The 20,286-nt window shown below is 49.4% G+C and overlaps 6 pseudogenes; all 6 read right to left on the bottom strand.

The window, feature by feature from the left end:
* Positions 1 to 1,032: 1,032 nt before the first annotated feature.
* LOC124590934 lies at positions 1,033 to 1,244 on the bottom strand (annotated as a pseudogene).
* A 3,262-nt stretch (positions 1,245 to 4,506) lies between these two features.
* On the bottom strand, positions 4,507 to 4,718 carry LOC124590932 (annotated as a pseudogene).
* A 3,272-nt stretch (positions 4,719 to 7,990) lies between these two features.
* Positions 7,991 to 8,202, bottom strand: LOC124590931 (annotated as a pseudogene).
* Positions 8,203 to 11,463: 3,261 nt separating this feature from the next.
* LOC124590929 lies at positions 11,464 to 11,675 on the bottom strand (annotated as a pseudogene).
* Positions 11,676 to 14,937: 3,262 nt separating this feature from the next.
* On the bottom strand, positions 14,938 to 15,149 carry LOC124590928 (annotated as a pseudogene).
* Positions 15,150 to 18,434: 3,285 nt separating this feature from the next.
* On the bottom strand, positions 18,435 to 18,646 carry LOC124590927 (annotated as a pseudogene).
* Between the last annotated feature and the right edge of the window lie 1,640 nt (positions 18,647 to 20,286).

The raw sequence follows: 20,286 nt of genomic DNA, 5'->3' as shown, positions 1-20,286 counted from the left end.
AAGTACCTTATTCATCACCTGTTTAAGACGTGAAGCCACACTTCGTGCCACCAACTTATAAACAGTGTTAAGAACGGTGATGGGACGTACGCCTCTAGCCCGACAGTCGCCTGTGACCTTTGGATTAAGGGCAATACGTGCAGCTAGAAAATCGGCGGGTAGCTCGCAACCAGCAAAAATCTCCTCGCACATTTTGCAGAAGCGGTCTCCTAACAGGCCGGAAAACCTAGCACTTCAATTAGTGCTGGAATGGCACAATCGAAGGGCGGTATCCTTGCGGAGTACCGCCAGAGATGAAAAACCGCAGTGTCAGGGCCTAAATGCTTGCAGCATGTACGCTCCACATGTGGGGGTCACACACGGTGGTGCGGGCCGATATGGCAACAGGCGACCGTCGAAAACATCGCAAAAGCAAGTGCCGGAGGGAACGACAAAATACGAGAGCACTCGTCAACAGCCCAGTACCACCCTCCATGTCGAGGAGTAAACTGCGACTCCCATTTGAACGCCGCTAGCTGCCAGGCCAGTGGAGAAGCCGTGAGGCCGCCCCACAGCAGCGCCAGGCCGGCGCGAGCTATACTGGCGCGAGCTACACCTAGCCGAGTGCTTACATCGTCCACCGCCTACTGCATATGTGTGTGTGCGTGTGTACCACGTATTCTGCGTGCGTGCGGCGGCGACGACGACGTTCGCGAGGAGCTAAGGTTATAACTCCAAAAAATGTTATTAAAATTATCTGCGATAGGACCATAAGAGACGCTAACGAGGCATCCGAAGGCACTGTCCTGTGCCACCATAAATTACCAGCCTAGCGTAATGCGGCTGCAAGTGCGGTCCGGCTAACCGCAAAAAAAAAAAAAAAAAAAAAAAAAAAAAAAAAATTATTAAGATAATCTTAAATTAATTAAAAGAAATCGTGGTGTGTAAGCAACTAACTACTGGGCACATCAACAACTACGACAAGTTTTGCTACCAGCGGAATATCTGATCACTGCAGAATGTTAACCCATTTCAGGCTGTGTTTTAATTAATATTAGGTGGGCCGATCCCGACGGTACTGCAATGCCGGGCCAACCAGCGACAGAGGTGGAGCAAGCCCCTAGCACTCCGTCATAAGCCAAAAATGAGTTTAATATTCTGGTCGTGCAATGCAGGACGTATCAGATATTAAGCTGATAAGAACAGATAGTACACTTTTTTCCCTCCTACCTCCCCTATAGCCCTACCTTTTCCTCTCCAAAAATGCCGCCATCCTCTAGTGTCGACGCAGCACGTAAAGCAGGGTGTTGTTAGCAGCAAGACTTATTGCCATAAACCGAAAATAAAAGCGGAGGCATACTCTGCTATGCCTCAGGGGGCGACGACACACTCCTCAGAAACACACTTCCCTCTGCAGGTGTGAGGCAAGTGATGATGTTAAAAACTAAATAGAAAGAAATAAATAAAGACAGAAATGAACGCAAAAAAAACCAGCGACGGTTGCATATTCAAACGAAACTGGCGAGATAATCCCATAGCCCATAGAATTAACGAAGTAATAATCCTCTAAGATAGATTATGTGTTTTCTAATTTTCCAATAATTTTTCATACAACGTTCACACAATTTCCATGTTACCAATTTCCATGTTATCAGTATCATAGAACAGTCTACTCTAGTGATGCCCAGAAGGCCAATATCAAACCTGGGGTATGGTTAAGTCAAGAGTAGTTTGAAAGTCCGAGTGACAAAGATCCAGGGGTACACTCAGGCAATTCTTATACGAGGTGCCTTACTCAGCCTGGAACACCTTTTGATAACCATGAACCATTGCAACTTTAAGAAATCTTGCAAAAGTAATGGTATATTTCCGGTCACATTCTGCCAGGCGATGCTGGCTCCAAAGGTAGTCCATGAAAGAGACAGCATCGGTGAGGCAAAGGTCATAGATCGTGAAAATGGTGTAGCCCAAGAGCCACACCACTGCGTTATGTCGTTTTCGGGGGTTGGTCTGAATACCAGGGGTAAGGAACCAGTCGATTGGCACATAGTCCAGTGTAGTCCCACCGATCAGCGCTAATAGCACACGTGCAAGGTCCCACACTTCTGTGACGTGAGGGCGTAAGAGACGATGCTCTCTGGTGTCTACGTCACCACATCGGCCGCAAGCAGCCGAGGGCCATAGGCGGATGGCCGCCAAGCGATGATTAGTGGGTATTAAATTGTTTACAACGTGATACCATAGCGCTGAAACTTCTGTGGGAAGGGCTGGGTGGGTGATATTAGCCCAAGCTTGGTGCCAGATGACCGACGGTCGCCTGTCCTCCAATTTATGTGGTGTGGGCTGGCTCTCGAAGCGCCTAGTAAAGGCGCTTCGATGTGCGTGCCTTGTCGGTGGCCACTGTTAGGACGTAACTTTGATTGAGGTAATAGACCTTGACTGCCGTCATCCGGAATGTAATATGTGTCAAACATACTGGTTCACCGCGCCGATTGTGGGCGATAACGGTCGAAAAGCACCGCTGTTGTCCCACCTGGGTCAATCTCACGCAAAGTGGCGATACGGTGAATCAGGATTGCCGCACATATGCGGGGAAAGTCAATGAGTCCAAGGCCACCATCGACCTTTGGCAGTGTACAAGTCTGTGCATCAACGATGAATAGTGCATGCCGCCACAACAGGCAATATACTGTTTGTGAGATGGCTCTGCTGGTTTGTTTCGGTAGCGTAAGGAGTTGTGCTACATACCATGCCCGTTATAGGATGTAAGTATTAATCAGTTGGATTCGTTGTTGGAGGTCCAGTCGTCGATCAGTGTGACTCACGCAAAGTCCTCTGATGCGCGTGAGAATCCGCCTGCACGTGAGTGTTAACATGCGCTGCGGACAGGCAGTCACCTCAAGTCCCAAGATACGCTGTTCCCCTACAATCCGGAACCATGGGTGCTCGATGGTCAATGATCGTGGTCCTAGTGGGATTAGCACCATTTTGTTGGATTTTTACATGGCACCGGATGCTCGTTCATAAACGTGGAGGACTCGGCAAACTGAATCGATGTCCCCGGCGTTTGCTACAAACACACCTACACCATCCGCGTATGCCGCACTGCGGAAGGTGACGCCTGGGAAAGGAACACCATCGACCATCCGTCCGATGTCACGCAGCACGGGGTCCAAAGCGATAAAATACACTGACAAGGGACACCCTTGTCGAACTGATCGTCTGATGGGAATTGGTCGTGATCTGCAGCCGTTCACAATGGTTGTGGAATTTGCTCCATCCAAGAAGTGCCGGATGACTCTTATGAAGTGCTCCCCGAAACCCATCCGCGACATAACGGCCAGCAGGTAAGGATGGGAGACCCTATCGAAGGCACCGGCGAAATCTAGGGATCAATTGCAGCCGGGGTTCGAGCGTCGGCGGTGGGTGAGTAAGACAGCATCACGGTATATAGAAGCAGCGGTGAAGGTGGTTCGATTCGACACGCCACATGATTGAGTGGGACAAAGTACCTTATTCATCACCTGTTTAAGACGTGAAGCCACACTTCGTGCCACCAACTTATAAACAGTGTTAAGAACGGTGATGGGACGTACGCCTCTAGCCCGACAGTCGCCTGTGACCTTTGGATTAAGGGCAATACGTGCAGCTAGAAAATCGGCGGGTAGCTCGCAACCAGCAAAAATCTCCTCGCACATTTTGCAGAAGCGGTCTCCTAACAGGCCGGAAAACCTAGCACTTCAATTAGTGCTGGAATGGCACAATCGAAGGGCGGTATCCTTGCGGAGTACCGCCAGAGATGAAAAACCGCAGTGTCAGGGCCTAAATGCTTGCAGCATGTACGCTCCACATGTGGGGGTCACACACGGTGGTGCGGGCCGATATGGCAACAGGCGACCGTCGAAAACATCGCAAAAGCAAGTGCCGGAGGGAACGACAAAATACGAGAGCACTCGTCAACAGCCCAGTACCACCCTCCATGTCGAGGAGTAAACTGCGACTCCCATTTGAACGCCGCTAGCTGCCAGGCCAGTGGAGAAGCCGTGAGGCCGCCCCACAGCAGCGCCAGGCCGGCGCGAGCTATACTGGCGCGAGCTACACCTAGCCGAGTGCTTACATCGTCCACCGCCTACTGCATATGTGTGTGTGCGTGTGTACCACGTATTCTGCGTGCGTGCGGCGGCGACGACGACGTTCGCGAGGAGCTAAGGTTATAACTCCAAAAAATGTTATTAAAATTATCTGCGATAGGACCATAAGAGACGCTAACGAGGCATCCGAAGGCACTGTCCTGTGCCACCATAAATTACCAGCCTAGCGTAATGCGGCTGCAAGTGCGGTCCGGCTAACCGCAAAAAAAAAAAAAAAAAAAAAAATTATTAAGATAATCTTAAATTAATTAAAAGAAATCGTGGTGTGTAAGCAACTAACTACTGGGCACATCAACAACTACGACAAGTTTTGCTACCAGCGGAATATCTGATCACTGCAGAATGTTAACCCATTTCAGGCTGTGTTTTAATTAATATTAGGTGGGCCGATCCCGACGGTACTGCAATGCCGGGCCAACCAGCGACAGAGGTGGAGCAAGCCCCTAGCACTCCGTCATAAGCCAAAAATGAGTTTAATATTCTGGTCGTGCAATGCAGGACGTATCAGATATTAAGCTGATAAGAACAGATAGTACACTTTTTTCCCTCCTACCTCCCCTATAGCCCTACCTTTTCCTCTCCAAAAATGCCGCCATCCTCTAGTGTCGACGCAGCACGTAAAGCAGGGTGTTGTTAGCAGCAAGACTTATTGCCATAAACCGAAAATAAAAGCGGAGGCATACTCTGCTATGCCTCAGGGGGCGACGACACACTCCTCAGAAACACACTTCCCTCTGCAGGTGTGAGGCAAGTGATGATGTTAAAAACTAAATAGAAAGAAATAAATAAAGACAGAAATGAACGCAAAAAAAACCAGCGACGGTTGCATATTCAAACGAAACTGGCGAGATAATCCCATAGCCCATAGAATTAACGAAGTAATAATCCTCTAAGATAGATTATGTGTTTTCTAATTTTCCAATAATTTTTCATACAACGTTCACACAATTTCCATGTTACCAATTTCCATGTTATCAGTATCATAGAACAGTCTACTCTAGTGATGCCCAGAAGGCCAATATCAAACCTGGGGTATGGTTAAGTCAAGAGTAGTTTGAAAGTCCGAGTGACAAAGATCCAGGGGTACACTCAGGCAATTCTTATACGAGGTGCCTTACTCAGCCTGGAACACCTTTTGATAACCATGAACCATTGCAACTTTAAGAAATCTTGCAAAAGTAATGGTATATTTCCGGTCACATTCTGCCAGGCGATGCTGGCTCCAAAGGTAGTCCATGAAAGAGACAGCATCGGTGAGGCAAAGGTCATAGATCGTGAAAATGGTGTAGCCCAAGAGCCACACCACTGCGTTATGTCGTTTTCGGGGGTTGGTCTGAATACCAGGGGTAAGGAACCAGTCGATTGGCACATAGTCCAGTGTAGTCCCACCGATCAGCGCTAATAGCACACGTGCAAGGTCCCACACTTCTGTGACGTGAGGGCGTAAGAGACGATGCTCTCTGGTGTCTACGTCACCACATCGGCCGCAAGCAGCCGAGGGCCATAGGCGGATGGCCGCCAAGCGATGATTAGTGGGTATTAAATTGTTTACAACGTGATACCATAGCGCTGAAACTTCTGTGGGAAGGGCTGGGTGGGTGATATTAGCCCAAGCTTGGTGCCAGATGACCGACGGTCGCCTGTCCTCCAATTTATGTGGTGTGGGCTGGCTCTCGAAGCGCCTAGTAAAGGCGCTTCGATGTGCGTGCCTTGTCGGTGGCCACTGTTAGGACGTAACTTTGATTGAGGTAATAGACCTTGACTGCCGTCATCCGGAATGTAATATGTGTCAAACATACTGGTTCACGCGCCGATTGTGGGCGATAACGGTCGAAAAGCACCGCTGTTGTCCCACCTGGGTCAATCTCACGCAAAGTGGCGATACGGTGAATCAGGATTGCCGCACATATGCGGGGAAAGTCAATGAGTCCAAGGCCACCATCGACCTTTGGCAGTGTACAAGTCTGTGCATCAACGATGAATAGTGCATGCCGCCACAACAGGCAATATACTGTTTGTGAGATGGCTCTGCTGGTTTGTTTCGGTAGCGTAAGGAGTTGTGCTACATACCATGCCCGTTATAGGATGTAAGTATTAATCAGTTGGATTCGTTGTTGGAGGTCCAGTCGTCGATCAGTGTGACTCACGCAAAGTCCTCTGATGCGCGTGAGAATCCGCCTGCACGTGAGTGTTAACATGCGCTGCGGACAGGCAGTCACCTCAAGTCCCAAGATACGCTGTTCCCCTACAATCCGGAACCATGGGTGCTCGATGGTCAATGATCGTGGTCCTAGTGGGATTAGCACCATTTTGTTGGATTTTTACATGGCACCGGATGCTCGTTCATAAACGTGGAGGACTCGGCAAACTGAATCGATGTCCCCGGCGTTTGCTACAAACACACCTACACCATCCGCGTATGCCGCACTGCGGAAGGTGACGCCTGGGAAAGGAACACCATCGACCATCCGTCCGATGTCACGCAGCACGGGGTCCAAAGCGATAAAATACACTGACAAGGGACACCCTTGTCGAACTGATCGTCTGATGGGAATTGGTCGTGATCTGCAGCCGTTCACAATGGTTGTGGAATTTGCTCCATCCAAGAAGTGCCGGATGACTCTTATGAAGTGCTCCCCGAAACCCATCCGCGACATAACGGCCAGCAGGTAAGGATGGGAGACCCTATCGAAGGCACCGGCGAAATCTAGGGATCAATTGCAGCCGGGGTTCGAGCGTCGGCGGTGGGTGAGTAAGACAGCATCACGGTATATAGAAGCAGCGGTGAAGGTGGTTCGATTCGACACGCCACATGATTGAGTGGGACAAAGTACCTTATTCATCACCTGTTTAAGACGTGAAGCCACACTTCGTGCCACCAACTTATAAACAGTGTTAAGAACGGTGATGGGACGTACGCCTCTAGCCCGACAGTCGCCTGTGACCTTTGGATTAAGGGCAATACGTGCAGCTAGAAAATCGGCGGGTAGCTCGCAACCAGCAAAAATCTCCTCGCACATTTTGCAGAAGCGGTCTCCTAACAGGCCGGAAAACCTAGCACTTCAATTAGTGCTGGAATGGCACAATCGAAGGGCGGTATCCTTGCGGAGTACCGCCAGAGATGAAAAACCGCAGTGTCAGGGCCTAAATGCTTGCAGCATGTACGCTCCACATGTGGGGGTCACACACGGTGGTGCGGGCCGATATGGCAACAGGCGACCGTCGAAAACATCGCAAAAGCAAGTGCCGGAGGGAACGACAAAATACGAGAGCACTCGTCAACAGCCCAGTACCACCCTCCATGTCGAGGAGTAAACTGCGACTCCCATTTGAACGCCGCTAGCTGCCAGGCCAGTGGAGAAGCCGTGAGGCCGCCCCACAGCAGCGCCAGGCCGGCGCGAGCTATACTGGCGCGAGCTACACCTAGCCGAGTGCTTACATCGTCCACCGCCTACTGCATATGTGTGTGTGCGTGTGTACCACGTATTCTGCGTGCGTGCGGCGGCGACGACGACGTTCGCGAGGAGCTAAGGTTATAACTCCAAAAAATGTTATTAAAATTATCTGCGATAGGACCATAAGAGACGCTAACGAGGCATCCGAAGGCACTGTCCTGTGCCACCATAAATTACCAGCCTAGCGTAATGCGGCTGCAAGTGCGGTCCGGCTAACCGCAAAAAAAAAAAAAAAAAAAAAAAAAAAAAAAAAATTATTAAGATAATCTTAAATTAATTAAAAGAAATCGTGGTGTGTAAGCAACTAACTACTGGGCACATCAACAACTACGACAAGTTTTGCTACCAGCGGAATATCTGATCACTGCAGAATGTTAACCCATTTCAGGCTGTGTTTTAATTAATATTAGGTGGGCCGATCCCGACGGTACTGCAATGCCGGGCCAACCAGCGACAGAGGTGGAGCAAGCCCCTAGCACTCCGTCATAAGCCAAAAATGAGTTTAATATTCTGGTCGTGCAATGCAGGACGTATCAGATATTAAGCTGATAAGAACAGATAGTACACTTTTTTCCCTCCTACCTCCCCTATAGCCCTACCTTTTCCTCTCCAAAAATGCCGCCATCCTCTAGTGTCGACGCAGCACGTAAAGCAGGGTGTTGTTAGCAGCAAGACTTATTGCCATAAACCGAAAATAAAAGCGGAGGCATACTCTGCTATGCCTCAGGGGGCGACGACACACTCCTCAGAAACACACTTCCCTCTGCAGGTGTGAGGCAAGTGATGATGTTAAAAACTAAATAGAAAGAAATAAATAAAGACAGAAATGAACGCAAAAAAAACCAGCGACGGTTGCATATTCAAACGAAACTGGCGAGATAATCCCATAGCCCATAGAATTAACGAAGTAATAATCCTCTAAGATAGATTATGTGTTTTCTAATTTTCCAATAATTTTTCATACAACGTTCACACAATTTCCATGTTACCAATTTCCATGTTATCAGTATCATAGAACAGTCTACTCTAGTGATGCCCAGAAGGCCAATATCAAACCTGGGGTATGGTTAAGTCAAGAGTAGTTTGAAAGTCCGAGTGACAAAGATCCAGGGGTACACTCAGGCAATTCTTATACGAGGTGCCTTACTCAGCCTGGAACACCTTTTGATAACCATGAACCATTGCAACTTTAAGAAATCTTGCAAAAGTAATGGTATATTTCCGGTCACATTCTGCCAGGCGATGCTGGCTCCAAAGGTAGTCCATGAAAGAGACAGCATCGGTGAGGCAAAGGTCATAGATCGTGAAAATGGTGTAGCCCAAGAGCCACACCACTGCGTTATGTCGTTTTCGGGGGTTGGTCTGAATACCAGGGGTAAGGAACCAGTCGATTGGCACATAGTCCAGTGTAGTCCCACCGATCAGCGCTAATAGCACACGTGCAAGGTCCCACACTTCTGTGACGTGAGGGCGTAAGAGACGATGCTCTCTGGTGTCTACGTCACCACATCGGCCGCAAGCAGCCGAGGGCCATAGGCGGATGGCCGCCAAGCGATGATTAGTGGGTATTAAATTGTTTACAACGTGATACCATAGCGCTGAAACTTCTGTGGGAAGGGCTGGGTGGGTGATATTAGCCCAAGCTTGGTGCCAGATGACCGACGGTCGCCTGTCCTCCAATTTATGTGGTGTGGGCTGGCTCTCGAAGCGCCTAGTAAAGGCGCTTCGATGTGCGTGCCTTGTCGGTGGCCACTGTTAGGACGTAACTTTGATTGAGGTAATAGACCTTGACTGCCGTCATCCGGAATGTAATATGTGTCAAACATACTGGTTCACGCGCCGATTGTGGGCGATAACGGTCGAAAAGCACCGCTGTTGTCCCACCTGGGTCAATCTCACGCAAAGTGGCGATACGGTGAATCAGGATTGCCGCACATATGCGGGGAAAGTCAATGAGTCCAAGGCCACCATCGACCTTTGGCAGTGTACAAGTCTGTGCATCAACGATGAATAGTGCATGCCGCCACAACAGGCAATATACTGTTTGTGAGATGGCTCTGCTGGTTTGTTTCGGTAGCGTAAGGAGTTGTGCTACATACCATGCCCGTTATAGGATGTAAGTATTAATCAGTTGGATTCGTTGTTGGAGGTCCAGTCGTCGATCAGTGTGACTCACGCAAAGTCCTCTGATGCGCGTGAGAATCCGCCTGCACGTGAGTGTTAACATGCGCTGCGGACAGGCAGTCACCTCAAGTCCCAAGATACGCTGTTCCCCTACAATCCGGAACCATGGGTGCTCGATGGTCAATGATCGTGGTCCTAGTGGGATTAGCACCATTTTGTTGGATTTTTACATGGCACCGGATGCTCGTTCATAAACGTGGAGGACTCGGCAAACTGAATCGATGTCCCCGGCGTTTGCTACAAACACACCTACACCATCCGCGTATGCCGCACTGCGGAAGGTGACGCCTGGGAAAGGAACACCATCGACCATCCGTCCGATGTCACGCAGCACGGGGTCCAAAGCGATAAAATACACTGACAAGGGACACCCTTGTCGAACTGATCGTCTGATGGGAATTGGTCGTGATCTGCAGCCGTTCACAATGGTTGTGGAATTTGCTCCATCCAAGAAGTGCCGGATGACTCTTATGAAGTGCTCCCCGAAACCCATCCGCGACATAACGGCCAGCAGGTAAGGATGGGAGACCCTATCGAAGGCACCGGCGAAATCTAGGGATCAATTGCAGCCGGGGTTCGAGCGTCGGCGGTGGGTGAGTAAGACAGCATCACGGTATATAGAAGCAGCGGTGAAGGTGGTTCGATTCGACACGCCACATGATTGAGTGGGACAAAGTACCTTATTCATCACCTGTTTAAGACGTGAAGCCACACTTCGTGCCACCAACTTATAAACAGTGTTAAGAACGGTGATGGGACGTACGCCTCTAGCCCGACAGTCGCCTGTGACCTTTGGATTAAGGGCAATACGTGCAGCTAGAAAATCGGCGGGTAGCTCGCAACCAGCAAAAATCTCCTCGCACATTTTGCAGAAGCGGTCTCCTAACAGGCCGGAAAACCTAGCACTTCAATTAGTGCTGGAATGGCACAATCGAAGGGCGGTATCCTTGCGGAGTACCGCCAGAGATGAAAAACCGCAGTGTCAGGGCCTAAATGCTTGCAGCATGTACGCTCCACATGTGGGGGTCACACACGGTGGTGCGGGCCGATATGGCAACAGGCGACCGTCGAAAACATCGCAAAAGCAAGTGCCGGAGGGAACGACAAAATACGAGAGCACTCGTCAACAGCCCAGTACCACCCTCCATGTCGAGGAGTAAACTGCGACTCCCATTTGAACGCCGCTAGCTGCCAGGCCAGTGGAGAAGCCGTGAGGCCGCCCCACAGCAGCGCCAGGCCGGCGCGAGCTATACTGGCGCGAGCTACACCTAGCCGAGTGCTTACATCGTCCACCGCCTACTGCATATGTGTGTGTGCGTGTGTACCACGTATTCTGCGTGCGTGCGGCGGCGACGACGACGTTCGCGAGGAGCTAAGGTTATAACTCCAAAAAATGTTATTAAAATTATCTGCGATAGGACCATAAGAGACGCTAACGAGGCATCCGAAGGCACTGTCCTGTGCCACCATAAATTACCAGCCTAGCGTAATGCGGCTGCAAGTGCGGTCCGGCTAACCGCAAAAAAAAAAAAAAAAAAAAAAATTATTAAGATAATCTTAAATTAATTAAAAGAAATCGTGGTGTGTAAGCAACTAACTACTGGGCACATCAACAACTACGACAAGTTTTGCTACCAGCGGAATATCTGATCACTGCAGAATGTTAACCCATTTCAGGCTGTGTTTTAATTAATATTAGGTGGGCCGATCCCGACGGTACTGCAATGCCGGGCCAACCAGCGACAGAGGTGGAGCAAGCCCCTAGCACTCCGTCATAAGCCAAAAATGAGTTTAATATTCTGGTCGTGCAATGCAGGACGTATCAGATATTAAGCTGATAAGAACAGATAGTACACTTTTTTCCCTCCTACCTCCCCTATAGCCCTACCTTTTCCTCTCCAAAAATGCCGCCATCCTCTAGTGTCGACGCAGCACGTAAAGCAGGGTGTTGTTAGCAGCAAGACTTATTGCCATAAACCGAAAATAAAAGCGGAGGCATACTCTGCTATGCCTCAGGGGGCGACGACACACTCCTCAGAAACACACTTCCCTCTGCAGGTGTGAGGCAAGTGATGATGTTAAAAACTAAATAGAAAGAAATAAATAAAGACAGAAATGAACGCAAAAAAAACCAGCGACGGTTGCATATTCAAACGAAACTGGCGAGATAATCCCATAGCCCATAGAATTAACGAAGTAATAATCCTCTAAGATAGATTATGTGTTTTCTAATTTTCCAATAATTTTTCATACAACGTTCACACAATTTCCATGTTACCAATTTCCATGTTATCAGTATCATAGAACAGTCTACTCTAGTGATGCCCAGAAGGCCAATATCAAACCTGGGGTATGGTTAAGTCAAGAGTAGTTTGAAAGTCCGAGTGACAAAGATCCAGGGGTACACTCAGGCAATTCTTATACGAGGTGCCTTACTCAGCCTGGAACACCTTTTGATAACCATGAACCATTGCAACTTTAAGAAATCTTGCAAAAGTAATGGTATATTTCCGGTCACATTCTGCCAGGCGATGCTGGCTCCAAAGGTAGTCCATGAAAGAGACAGCATCGGTGAGGCAAAGGTCATAGATCGTGAAAATGGTGTAGCCCAAGAGCCACACCACTGCGTTATGTCGTTTTCGGGGGTTGGTCTGAATACCAGGGGTAAGGAACCAGTCGATTGGCACATAGTCCAGTGTAGTCCCACCGATCAGCGCTAATAGCACACGTGCAAGGTCCCACACTTCTGTGACGTGAGGGCGTAAGAGACGATGCTCTCTGGTGTCTACGTCACCACATCGGCCGCAAGCAGCCGAGGGCCATAGGCGGATGGCCGCCAAGCGATGATTAGTGGGTATTAAATTGTTTACAACGTGATACCATAGCGCTGAAACTTCTGTGGGAAGGGCTGGGTGGGTGATATTAGCCCAAGCTTGGTGCCAGATGACCGACGGTCGCCTGTCCTCCAATTTATGTGGTGTGGGCTGGCTCTCGAAGCGCCTAGTAAAGGCGCTTCGATGTGCGTGCCTTGTCGGTGGCCACTGTTAGGACGTAACTTTGATTGAGGTAATAGACCTTGACTGCCGTCATCCGGAATGTAATATGTGTCAAACATACTGGTTCACGCGCCGATTGTGGGCGATAACGGTCGAAAAGCACCGCTGTTGTCCCACCTGGGTCAATCTCACGCAAAGTGGCGATACGGTGAATCAGGATTGCCGCACATATGCGGGGAAAGTCAATGAGTCCAAGGCCACCATCGACCTTTGGCAGTGTACAAGTCTGTGCATCAACGATGAATAGTGCATGCCGCCACAACAGGCAATATACTGTTTGTGAGATGGCTCTGCTGGTTTGTTTCGGTAGCGTAAGGAGTTGTGCTACATACCATGCCCGTTATAGGATGTAAGTATTAATCAGTTGGATTCGTTGTTGGAGGTCCAGTCGTCGATCAGTGTGACTCACGCAAAGTCCTCTGATGCGCGTGAGAATCCGCCTGCACGTGAGTGTTAACATGCGCTGCGGACAGGCAGTCACCTCAAGTCCCAAGATACGCTGTTCCCCTACAATCCGGAACCATGGGTGCTCGATGGTCAATGATCGTGGTCCTAGTGGGATTAGCACCATTTTGTTGGATTTTTACATGGCACCGGATGCTCGTTCATAAACGTGGAGGACTCGGCAAACTGAATCGATGTCCCCGGCGTTTGCTACAAACACACCTACACCATCCGCGTATGCCGCACTGCGGAAGGTGACGCCTGGGAAAGGAACACCATCGACCATCCGTCCGATGTCACGCAGCACGGGGTCCAAAGCGATAAAATACACTGACAAGGGACACCCTTGTCGAACTGATCGTCTGATGGGAATTGGTCGTGATCTGCAGCCGTTCACAATGGTTGTGGAATTTGCTCCATCCAAGAAGTGCCGGATGACTCTTATGAAGTGCTCCCCGAAACCCATCCGCGACATAACGGCCAGCAGGTAAGGATGGGAGACCCTATCGAAGGCACCGGCGAAATCTAGGGATCAATTGCAGCCGGGGTTCGAGCGTCGGCGGTGGGTGAGTAAGACAGCATCACGGTATATAGAAGCAGCGGTGAAGGTGGTTCGATTCGACACGCCACATGATTGAGTGGGACAAAGTACCTTATTCATCACCTGTTTAAGACGTGAAGCCACACTTCGTGCCACCAACTTATAAACAGTGTTAAGAACGGTGATGGGACGTACGCCTCTAGCCCGACAGTCGCCTGTGACCTTTGGATTAAGGGCAATACGTGCAGCTAGAAAATCGGCGGGTAGCTCGCAACCAGCAAAAATCTCCTCGCACATTTTGCAGAAGCGGTCTCCTAACAGGCCGGAAAACCTAGCACTTCAATTAGTGCTGGAATGGCACAATCGAAGGGCGGTATCCTTGCGGAGTACCGCCAGAGATGAAAAACCGCAGTGTCAGGGCCTAAATGCTTGCAGCATGTACGCTCCACATGTGGGGGTCACACACGGTGGTGCGGGCCGATATGGCAACAGGCGACCGTCGAAAACATCGCAAAAGCAAGTGCCGGAGGGAACGACAAAATACGAGAGCACTCGTCAACAGCCCAGTACCACCCTCCATGTCGAGGAGTAAACTGCGACTCCCATTTGAACGCCGCTAGCTGCCAGGCCAGTGGAGAAGCCGTGAGGCCGCCCCACAGCAGCGCCAGGCCGGCGCGAGCTATACTGGCGCGAGCTACACCTAGCCGAGTGCTTACATCGTCCACCGCCTACTGCATATGTGTGTGTGCGTGTGTACCACGTATTCTGCGTGCGTGCGGCGGCGACGACGACGTTCGCGAGGAGCTAAGGTTATAACTCCAAAAAATGTTATTAAAATTATCTGCGATAGGACCATAAGAGACGCTAACGAGGCATCCGAAGGCACTGTCCTGTGCCACCATAAATTACCAGCCTAGCGTAATGCGGCTGCAAGTGCGGTCCGGCTAACCGCAAAAAAAAAAAAAAAAAAAAAAAATTATTAAGATAATCTTAAATTAATTAAAAGAAATCGTGGTGTGTAAGCAACTAACTACTGGGCACATCAACAACTACGACAAGTTTTGCTACCAGCGGAATATCTGATCACTGCAGAATGTTAACCCATTTCAGGCTGTGTTTTAATTAATATTAGGTGGGCCGATCCCGACGGTACTGCAATGCCGGGCCAACCAGCGACAGAGGTGGAGCAAGCCCCTAGCACTCCGTCATAAGCCAAAAATGAGTTTAATATTCTGGTCGTGCAATGCAGGACGTATCAGATATTAAGCTGATAAGAACAGATAGTACACTTTTTTCCCTCCTACCTCCCCTATAGCCCTACCTTTTCCTCTCCAAAAATGCCGCCATCCTCTAGTGTCGACGCAGCACGTAAAGCAGGGTGTTGTTAGCAGCAAGACTTATTGCCATAAACCGAAAATAAAAGCGGAGGCATACTCTGCTATGCCTCAGGGGGCGACGACACACTCCTCAGAAACACACTTCCCTCTGCAGGTGTGAGGCAAGTGATGATGTTAAAAACTAAATAGAAAGAAATAAATAAAGACAGAAATGAACGCAAAAAAAACCAGCGACGGTTGCATATTCAAACGAAACTGGCGAGATAATCCCATAGCCCATAGAATTAACGAAGTAATAATCCTCTAAGATAGATTATGTGTTTTCTAATTTTCCAATAATTTTTCATACAACATTCACACAATTTCCATGTTACCAATTTCCATGTTATCAGTATCATAGAACAGTCTACTCTAGTGATGCCCAGAAGGCCAATATCAAACCTGGGGTATGGTTAAGTCAAGAGTAGTTTGGAAGTCCGAGTGACAAAGATCCAGGGGTACACTCAGGCAATTCTTATACGAGGTGCCTTACTCAGCCTGGAACACCTTTTGATAACCATGAACCATTGCAACTTTAAGAAATCTTGCAAAAGTAATGGTATATTTCCGGTCACATTCTGCCAGGCGATGCTGGCTCCAAAGGTAGTCCATGAAAGAGACAGCATCGGTGAGGCAAAGGTCATAGATCGTGAAAATGGTGTAGCCCAAGAGCCACACCACTGCGTTATGTCGTTTTCGGGGGTTGGTCTGAATACCAGGGGTAAGGAACCAGTCGATTGGCACATAGTCCAGTGTAGTCCCACCGATCAGCGCTAATAGCACACGTGCAAGGTCCCACACTTCTGTGACGTGAGGGCGTAAGAGACGATGCTCTCTGGTGTCTACGTCACCACATCGGCCGCAAGCAGCCGAGGGCCATAGGCGGATGGCCGCCAAGCGATGATTAGTGGGTATTAAATTGTTTACAACGCGATACCATAGCGCTGAAACTTCTGTGGGAAGGGCTGGGTGGGTGATATTAGCCCAAGCTTGGTGCCAGATGACCGACGGTCGCCTGTCCTCCAATTTATGTGGTGTGGGCTGGCTCTCGAAGCGCCTAGTAAAGGCGCTTCGATGTGCGTGCCTTGTCGGTGGCCACTGTTAGGACGTAACTTTGATTGAGGTAATAGACCTTGACTGCCGTCATCCGGAATGTAATATGTGTCAAACATACTGGTTCACGCGCCGATTGTGGGCGATAACGGTCGAAAAGCACCGCTGTTGTCCCACCTGGGTCAATCTCACGCAAAGTGGCGATACGGTGAATCAGGATTGCCGCACATATGCGGGGAAAGTCAATGAGTCCAAGGCCACCATCGACCTTTGGCAGTGTACAAGTCTGTGCATCAACGATGAATAGTGCATGCCGCCACAACAGGCAATATACTGTTTGTGAGATGGCTCTGCTGGTTTGTTTCGGTAGCGTAAGGAGTTGTGCTACATACCATGCCCGTTATAGGATGTAAGTATTAATCAGTTGGATTCGTTGTTGGAGGTCCAGTCGTCGATCAGTGTGACTCACGCAAAGTCCTCTGATGCGCGTGAGAATCCGCCTGCACGTGAGTGTTAACATGTGCTGCGGACAGGCAGTCACCTCAAGACCCAAGATACGCTGTTCCCCTACAATCCGGAACCATGGGTGCTCGATGGTCAATGATCGTGGTCCTAGTGGGATTAGCACCATTTTGTTGGATTTTTACATGGCACCGGATGCTCGTTCATAAACGTGGAGGACTCGGCAAACTGAATCGATGTCCCTGGCGTTTGCTACAAACACACCTACACCATCCGCGTATGCCGCACTGCGGAAGGTGACGCCTGGGAAAGGAACACCATCGACCATCCGTCCGATGTCACGCAGCACGGGGTCCAAAGCGATAAAATACACTGACAAGGGACACCCTTGTCGAACTGATCGTCTGATGGGAATTGGTCGTGATCTGCAGCCGTTCACAATGGTTGTGGAATTTGCTCCATCCAAGAAGTGCCGGATGACTCTTATGAAGTGCTCCCCGAAACCCATCCGCGACATAACGGCCAGCAGGTAAGGATGGGAGACCCTATCGAAGGCACCGGCGAAATCTAGGGATCAATTGCAGCCGGGGTTCGAGCGTCGGCGGTGGGTGAGTAAGACAGCATCACGGTATATAGAAGCAGCGGTGAAGGTGGTTCGATTCGACACGCCACATGATTGAGTGGGACAAAGTACCTTATTCATCACCTGTTTAAGACGTGAAGCCACACTTCGTGCCACCAACTTATAAACAGTGTTAAGAACGGTGATGGGACGTACGCCTCTAGCCCGACAGTCGCCTGTGACCTTTGGATTAAGGGCAATACGTGCAGCTAGAAAATCGGCGGGTAGCTCGCAACCAGCAAAAATCTCCTCGCACATTTTGCAGAAGCGGTCTCCTAACAGGCCGGAAAACCTAGCACTTCAATTAGTGCTGGAATGGCACAATCGAAGGGCGGTATCCTTGCGGAGTACCGCCAGAGATGAAAAACCGCAGTGTCAGGGCCTAAATGCTTGCAGCATGTACGCTCCACATGTGGGGGTCACACACGGTGGTGCGGGCCGATATGGCAACAGGCGACCGTCGAAAACATCGCAAAAGCAAGTGCCGGAGGGAACGACAAAATACGAGAGCACTCGTCAACAGCCCAGTACCACCCTCCATGTCGAGGAGTAAACTGCGACTCCCATTTGAACGCCGCTAGCTGCCAGGCCAGTGGAGAAGCCGTGAGGCCGCCCCACAGCAGCGCCAGGCCGGCGCGAGCTATACTGGCGCGAGCTACACCTAGCCGAGTGCTTACATCGTCCACCGCCTACTGCATATGTGTGTGTGCGTGTGTACCACGTATTCTGCGTGCGTGCGGCGGCGACGACGACGACGTTCGCGAGGAGCTAAGGTTATAACTCCAAAAAATGTTATTAAAATTATCTGCGATAGGACCATAAGAGACGCTAACGAGGCATCCGAAGGCACTGTCCTGTGGCACCATAAATTACCAGCCTAGCGTAATGCGGCTGCAAGTGCGGTCCGGCTAACCGCAAAAAAAAAAAAAAAAAAAAAAAAAAAAAAAAAAAAAAAAAAAATTATTAAGATAATCTTAAATTAATTAAAAGAAATCGTGGTGTGTAAGCAACTAACTACTGGGCACATCAACAACTACGACAAGTTTTGCTACCAGCGGAATATCTGATCACTGCAGAATGTTAACCCATTTCAGGCTGTGTTTTAATTAATATTAGGTGGGCCGATCCCGACGGTACTGCAATGCCGGGCCAACCCGCGACAGAGGTGGAGCAAGCCCCTAGCACTCCGTCATAAGCCAAAAATGAGTTTAATATTCTGGTCGTGCAATGCAGGACGTATCAGATATTAAGCTGATAAGAACAGATAGTACACTTTTTTCCCTCCTACCTCCCCTATAGCCCTACCTTTTCCTCTCCAAAAATGCCGCCATCCTCTAGTGTCGACGCAGCACGTAAAGCAGGGTGTTGTTAGCAGCAAGACTTATTGCCATAAACCGAAAATAAAAGCGGAGGCATACTCTGCTATGCCTCAGGGGGCGACGACACACTCCTCAGAAACACACTTCCCTCTGCAGGTGTGAGGCAAGTGATGATGTTAAAAACTAAATAGAAAGAAATAAATAAAGACAGAAATGAACGCAAAAAAAACCAGCGACGGTTGCATATTCAAACGAAACTGGCGAGATAATCCCATAGCCCATAGAATTAACGAAGTAATAATCCTCTAAGATAGATTATGTGTTTTCTAATTTTCCAATAATTTTTCATACAACATTCACACAATTTCCATGTTACCAATTTCCATGTTATCAGTATCATAGAACAGTCTACTCTAGTGATGCCCAGAAGGCCAATATCAAACCTGGGGTATGGTTAAGTCAAGAGTAGTTTGGAAGTCCGAGTGACAAAGATCCAGGGGTACACTCAGGCAATTCTTATACGAGGTGCCTTACTCAGCCTGGAACACCTTTTGATAACCATGAACCATTGCAACTTTAAGAAATCTTGCAAAAGTAATGGTATATTTCCGGTCACATTCTGCCAGGCGATGCTGGCTCCAAAGGTAGTCCATGAAAGAGACAGCATCGGTGAGGCAAAGGTCATAGATCGTGAAAATGGTGTAGCCCAAGAGCCACACCACTGCGTTATGTCGTTTTCGGGGGTTGGTCTGAATACCAGGGGTAAGGAACCAGTCGATTGGCACATAGTCCAGTGTAGTCCCACCGATCAGCGCTAATAGCACACGTGCAAGGTCCCACACTTCTGTGACGTGAGGGCGTAAGAGACGATGCTCTCTGGTGTCTACGTCACCACATCGGCCGCAAGCAGCCGAGGGCCATAGGCGGATGGCCGCCAAGCGATGATTAGTGGGTATTAAATTGTTTACAACGCGATACCATAGCGCTGAAACTTCTGTGGGAAGGGCTGGGTGGGTGATATTAGCCCAAGCTTGGTGCCAGATGACCGACGGTCGCCTGTCCTCCAATTTATGTGGTGTGGGCTGGCTCTCGAAGCGCCTAGTAAAGGCGCTTCGATGTGCGTGCCTTGTCGGTGGCCACTGTTAGGACGTAACTTTGATTGAGGTAATAGACCTTGACTGCCGTCATCCGGAATGTAATATGTGTCAAACATACTGGTTCACGCGCCGATTGTGGGCGATAACGGTCGAAAAGCACCGCTGTTGTCCCACCTGGGTCAATCTCACGCAAAGTGGCGATACGGTGAATCAGGATTGCCGCACATATGCGGGGAAAGTCAATGAGTCCAAGGCCACCATCGACCTTTGGCAGTGTACAAGTCTGTGCATCAACGATGAATAGTGCATGCCGCCACAACAGGCAATATACTGTTTGTGAGATGGCTCTGCTGGTTTGTTTCGGTAGCGTAAGGAGTTGTGCTACATACCATGCCCGTTATAGGATGTAAGTATTAATCAGTTGGATTCGTTGTTGGAGGTCCAGTCGTCGATCAGTGTGACTCACGCAAAGTCCTCTGATGCGCGTGAGAATCCGCCTGCACGTGAGTGTTAACATGTGCTGCGGACAGGCAGTCACCTCAAGACC

The sequence above is a fragment of the Schistocerca americana genome, unplaced genomic scaffold (assembly GCF_021461395.2).
Source record: "Schistocerca americana isolate TAMUIC-IGC-003095 unplaced genomic scaffold, iqSchAmer2.1 HiC_scaffold_782, whole genome shotgun sequence".
NCBI lineage: Eukaryota > Metazoa > Arthropoda > Insecta > Orthoptera > Acrididae > Schistocerca > Schistocerca americana.
The sequence above is the reverse complement of the archived record's forward strand: the minus strand, read 5'-3'. Positions and strand labels throughout refer to the sequence as shown.